Here is a 6,000-nt window from a genome sequence, read left to right on the forward strand (position 1 = left end):
CTCTGTACAAATCCATCCAAAAAATGGGAGATACTGCTCTCTGTGCATCAGGTGGCCCTGTCCCTTGCAGGGAGTTGGGGGCTGTCTTTGCTCCTGGGAGAGGCAGAGGCTTCTAGATCCTGTTGACATCTGACCGAAGAAGATGTTGCTGCTGACTTTACCAAAACTGCTTACCACACAGGCTCCAGGGTTCCTCTGGTCATGAGGTTTCCTGAGAGAAATGGTAGTATGCCGATGTTTTAAACATGGAGTGGCAGTGTGGCAGTCATCCTTCAGAGCATCTGATTTGGAGCAATAAAAACAAAGTGCCAGGAAAAGCAAGGCAAGACAAAAACACGGATCCATTTCCCCCTCCTTTTTATAGATGCGTCATAAGAGTCTTTATCTTCTCTTTCTCCAAAAAAAAAAAAAAGAAAAGAAAAGAAAAAGCTCCAACTTTCTATGCTTAAGCTCAGGGAAGGGCTCTGAAGGACTACTTTGGGAGGTAGGATGAACTGTGGTGGGCTGAGCACTTGGCAGAGTATCTTGTAAGAAAGGAACAGGTGCCTGAGCTGCTTTGTTGGAAAGAAGATTCTCCAGCATACACAAGTAGATCCTTCATCAGCAACGAGGAAACAGCAGCCATCTTTATTGAACAGCTTGTTTAGGTACTGCTGCTGAGGCATGACGGCAGGTAAGTGCTTTGCTGTTGTAATTGCACAATAGATTAAGACAGTTTTCTCAATAGTTAGTAAAAAATACTAGCCAGTCAGAGGTGAGGTGGCTACAGTGCTGGAAGCCCGTCCTTGCTTCTATTCTCCTCTTTCCCACCCTCCAGCTCCTACCATCCTTGCCGAGGGGCAGAGGACTGACAGCAGCCCCTGGTTTGCTGGGTCTGTACTTACCTAAGCACCTAAAAATGTGTTGCCTTGGGCCAGGTGCCCAGGGCTGGTCCTGGCAGCAGGCTTGGCTGGTACAGGTGGATCCCATAATTCTTGAGGTCCCTTCTGAGCAGATCCCAGCAGTGGGCAGGGGGGGCAGGCTTGATAGAGAAACGGTTTCACATAGCACCCCTTGCTTGCCGCTTGGTGGGCCATGGCTCCATCTGACTGTTGGGGAAAGTGAAGCCAATAAGGAAAAGCTGGGTTCCCAGAACGTGCTTTAGACTTAAATGTCCTGATTTGGAAAGGCATGAAGGCATCAGCTCTCCCCATTGACTCTGATTGGCACTACAGGCCCTTCATACATCAGATCACTTATTTAGAGCCCTAAATTTAGAACCTGAACTCTCAGCAAGACAGGAAATATCAGCCATGGGTTTGTCACTGCTATGTTTTCAGGCAATTTTAATCCATTCAGGGAATTTTTTGTCCTTCACTGATAACATGAGGTGCCTATAATACAATTTCTCTTGTCAGCCACCACCTCTACTATTAAGCACCCTGATGTTCTAAAAAGCATCCTAAAGGAAACTATATTTTTCAATTCAGAAGTACATTTTTATCTTCAGAGTGCAACCGCCTTCTGCTGAAAGCTAGAAAAGCCATTTCAATTTTAGATCTAGAGGACAGGAAAAGCCCAGTCACAGATATAAAGATGCACTGAACCATGCTTTTGCTATTACAGGGTCAATCTGTCTCCACAGTTCTTGCTTTTGTTTTAACTGGAACAGAGCAAAAAAGATTAATAAGATTAAAACAGAAGAAAAATTTTCTCAGTTCATTTCCATCCTCCCTTTAGTTCATGGTAGTGATGGAGAACAAGTCAGTGAACTTGTTCTTACCAACACAGGAATACTTAGTACGATAAAGTACTACCCAAGGTAAAATCTTTCATTTCAACCACATAATTATTTTCTAGTTGCGTCCAGCTTAAAAGAAAAGGCGAGAATGACTTGACTCAGTCTGAAGTACTGAATGTGGATTGACAATTTGCAGCTTCAAGGACCTCCTCCCCTCCCACGCACAAATTCATGAATATAGGGATAATATGATAAATATATCTGTGGGACATTTGAAATTCCAGATAATTTACTGCTAGTAGATTTCTGGTTGGAGAGTTTCTTTCCCCAGCTGATTCAGTATGTGCTGTTACCTAAAATCAAAATCAGCCTCATACAAAGCTGCTGAAAGCTTTATGTGCTCTGAGAACACACCACACCTAAACACAGTCGGACATTGTTTCCTTGCTGTAAGAGAGATTGCAGAGAGTTACAAATAATAGTTCAGTTGCCCAATGTATTTTTAATGGATTAGTAAAGTTAACAAACGGTATCTTATTTCTGGCTCGTTCTGATGTAATGCAATTCTTTCAAAAGCATACTTGATGTTCCAGTTTAATGACCCTTCCTCTTTTCAGGGAACAAATATACACGTCCGTTTCTCAGTCCTTCACAGCAACCTTCTAGAAAAATATCTGGAGACAGGACAGCATTTGCCCTGAGTTAGAAACAGTTGAGTTCAACTGCACTTTGCGATGAGGAATTCTGATAGCCAAGGGACAGCTTTCAGCAAGCTGAATTTAGTGGAGAGGATATCAGGACACCTTCCTCAAGCAAAGCACAGGCCTGCTTAGAACTACTGCTTCTCTCCGAGTGGTCTCAGCTTTTCATTGACATCTGATGAGCTTCTGGCAAGAGCTGCTGGTGTCTGTGCGTGGGTTACACCCAGACATCATGATTCTAACAGGGCAGGGGGTGGGAATACCTTTTGTATTTTTTTTATATTTTTTTCTTTATTTTTTTTTCTTTTGATTGTGACTTTCTTTCATTTGAGCAGCCACTTCAGGATCCTGCTTCTGGTTGGAAGGGTGGGGTGAATGATTTCCTCTTCCTCCTCCCTTCCCTTCCCCGCTCTGAGCTCTGTTGCACACATCACTTGGCGGGGAGAGGCAAAGGGGAAGGGTGGTTCTAATGCCAAGAGTTTGGAAAGGACTGTGAGGACATTTAGCCTGATTCCTGTTTCAGGAAGAAATATATGCAGGAACAAAGTGCAAGGCAAGGAAAAAAAGAATGAAAAAATCCCAAGCATTGGTCCCAGGAGAATACAGAGTGTGGATGATACACCACAGCAACTACTCTCCTAAAATGGCTGATTCCCCATATCAGGAAAAGAAAACAAAACAAACAAGTGTCATCTCCCACCTCCCTGCCCCCCAAACACACAGGAGTTGAAGATAATTTCAAAAGATGAAACAATCCAGTTAAAGACCTTGTTAAGATCTATGCAGTCAGACCATCATGTTAAAGCTTCTCTTTAAATTCTCTCTCTCATTGCATTGACCCACTGAGATGCTGCAGCCTCAAAAAGGCCCAGTGAACAGCAGAGATACCCAAGTACCAGTGAAACATCAGCAACAGCAGTGCCTGCCCTTCCCGTCCTCTGTCCCATGAAGTGTAGGGCCTACTCCCAGCTAGGAGCTGCCCTATGAAGCCTGGGGCCTACCAAGGCCCTGCCAAGGCCTTCCCAGCTCCACTGCCCGGCTGTCCTGACCAGGCCAGACCCCTGGGTGTAGGCAGCTTTATTTTGGTGGTATTTTACTGGCACTTTTCAAACCAGTCAGAACAGTTACCCTCATAACCACCAGACCACAAAGGACCAGAGCTGAGATATGAACACTGTGGTTCACACTTCACAGTATGAAGTATTTTGAGAGCTAAAGATAGTAAGAGCACCCTTATGAGGTGGAAGAAGCCATAGGAGAAGGCTGGAGCATTCCTCCCATGAGGACGGGCTGAGGGAGCTGGGCTTGTTCAGCCTGGAGAAGAAGCTCCAGGGAGACCTCATTGTGTCCTTCCCACACAGAGTTTATAAACAGGAGGGATACTAACTTTTTGTGTGGTCTAATAGTGATAGGACAAGGGGGGATGGCTTTAAACTAAAAGAGGGGAGATGTAGGTGAGATGTTAGGAGGAAAATTCTTATTCAGAGGGCAGTGAGGCAGTGGCACAGCTGCCCAGAGAAGCTGTGGTGCCCCATCCCTGGAGGTGCCCAAGGCCAGGTTGGATGGGGCCCTGAGCAGTGTTAGCTGGTGGGGGCAGCCCTGACCATGGCATGGGGTTGGAGCTGGGTGGACTTTAGGGTCTCTTCCAAGCTAAACCATTCCATGAATCTATGACTCTTTTTTTTTTTTTTCCAGCTAGTATGAATGAAACTTAGAAACTAGCTACTTACGTATGTATCTATACTAGTTGTACAAAGGCTGTATGACGGTGGGAAAACTGACTGAACATCACCACCCCATATCGTGGGTAGCTGAGATGGTGCCCTCCCTCCACAGTCAAATGAAAACAGTTTTGTCTTAGCCCTAAATCACAGTTCCTTGTTCTTTTTCAGATCAGCCTCTTGCAGTCTGATGCAATCGCAGCAAGGCTTACTGCCTGCTGCAGCTAACAGAGCCAAAAGTGTTCTGTTTTCAACTTCCCAGCCCCAAACCTCTGCACTTCCTGACATGTGCTACCAGGAACCCCACGGAGCCCTACGCACCCCAGGGCCCAGGTGGTGTGGTCACACCTGACACAAGAAACAAGGAAGATGGCTTGAGGCTGTTCGGCTTGCTCCACATTACTCACACAGCCCTCGAGGCTGGCACGGCACAGCAGAAATGTGGTTTGCTGCCTGTGTCCCACTGCTGGATGCTGGCAGCAGGTCATGCCAAGGGGAAATCTGCTCTCTTGGAGACGCCAGCACAGCCTGCTCTCTTTCAGAGCGCGATGGAAAAGGCCCTTCTTTGTTCAGTGTTTTTACTAAGTGTAAAAGTGTAAAACCCTTGATGGCTTGCCATCTGGATGGAAATTGCTCCCCTGTCAGAGGCAGACAGGTAACGAGCAGAGCATGTGGGTGCAACCCTTTCTGCTTTGCTCCAAGTTTTGGTGTGGAAAGCATTTGGTCTCTGAGGTGATTGCTGCCACACTTATGTGTAAGAATAGTAAATACTATTGGAAGAACAACAATAACCTGACAAGCATCGGCACCAAGCAGTGCTCTGAGACTGTAGTGAGTCCCAACCCTAAGAAAGAGGAGGCTGGGAAAGGCACCGCATGCTAGGTGCAAGTAGAGGTTGGAAATGTGCAACTACAGCAGGAACAAAACGGAGCATGTGTTTGCGGAGACTGGGTGGGAAGTGGGACAGAGAGGTGGTGCAGGAGAGCTTGCTGGGAGGAGGGCAGGCGGAACAGGAGGGTGTAAAGGAGCAAAGGGCTTTTGTGAGATTTTTGGCAGATGCTTGAGCAGGTGGAATGCGGAGCGTGTTTACACAGTTCGTATTTCAATATACTAAGAAAACACGCAGAGTCAGGCTCTAAGCTGTTATTAAGCTCTCCCCCCCCCCCCCCCCCCCCCCCGCCCAACCACTTCTTTAAAAATCTGCCTTCAGATCTCAAATGGAACTGCTCTCTGCTGGACTGATGGTGCTGGGGCAGTGACTGTGCCACCAGCTGAGAAAACAAATTTGAGAAAGAGAGTGTGCGCTCAGGTTAACAAGCCTTGGGCAAGCAGGCTCCCCCTCCCAGTTCCCTGTTCTCACCTCCAGTTCCCCAGAGCCCCTGGAAATAGTGTGCGTTGGTAGGAGAAGCCGTCAGGCATCGAATGGCAGCCGGGCTTCAGAGCAGCGAGCGGGAAGGAGAGGGGAGATTTACAGCGTTCCAGTTTTGACTTTTTGCATAATGAAAACCAGAGGTCTAATAAAATACAGCAGCAGTGACACTGTAGTGGGAGGGGGGAAAGGAAAACAAACTTTTAGGATAAAATAAACATTGTGCACTCAAGTAAGGAGTCTATCTCTATTTCCATCTATGGATACAGACATAAACACATTCTCCTCTGCTAATTCAAACCAAGGAGATTAAATCCAGGTAAATTGAACACAAGATAGGTAGGAACATTTCCCATTAGCAAATCAGCCCTCAGCAATCTACTCCAGAAAGGAATTTTGTCCAGAGGACTATATGAGTGGCTCTGAGGTGTTGCTACTCACCAATATTCAAGCAGGAACCAAGGATGTATAATTTTAAAAGTTCTGGGT

At 46.3% G+C, this 6,000-nt stretch overlaps 1 long non-coding RNA gene across 4 annotated transcripts in view; it reads right to left on the minus strand.

The window, feature by feature from the left end:
- The window catches only part of LOC101748992, a 54,589-nt gene extending 49,004 nt beyond the window's left edge, over window positions 1-5,585 (minus strand). For all 4 annotated transcript variants that reach the window (XR_005856343.2, XR_005856340.2, XR_005856337.2 and 1 more), the window contains exons 1-3: window positions 5,503-5,585; window positions 885-1,088; window positions 175-281 (exon numbers count right to left, since the gene is read on the minus strand). This is a non-coding gene — a long non-coding RNA (uncharacterized LOC101748992). The remainder of the gene's footprint in view (window positions 1-174; window positions 282-884; window positions 1,089-5,502) is intronic.
- Between the last annotated feature and the right edge of the window lie 415 nt (window positions 5,586-6,000).

This window comes from Gallus gallus, chromosome 2, assembly GCF_016699485.2.
Source record: "Gallus gallus isolate bGalGal1 chromosome 2, bGalGal1.mat.broiler.GRCg7b, whole genome shotgun sequence".
NCBI classification, from domain to species: Eukaryota; Metazoa; Chordata; class Aves; order Galliformes; family Phasianidae; genus Gallus; species Gallus gallus.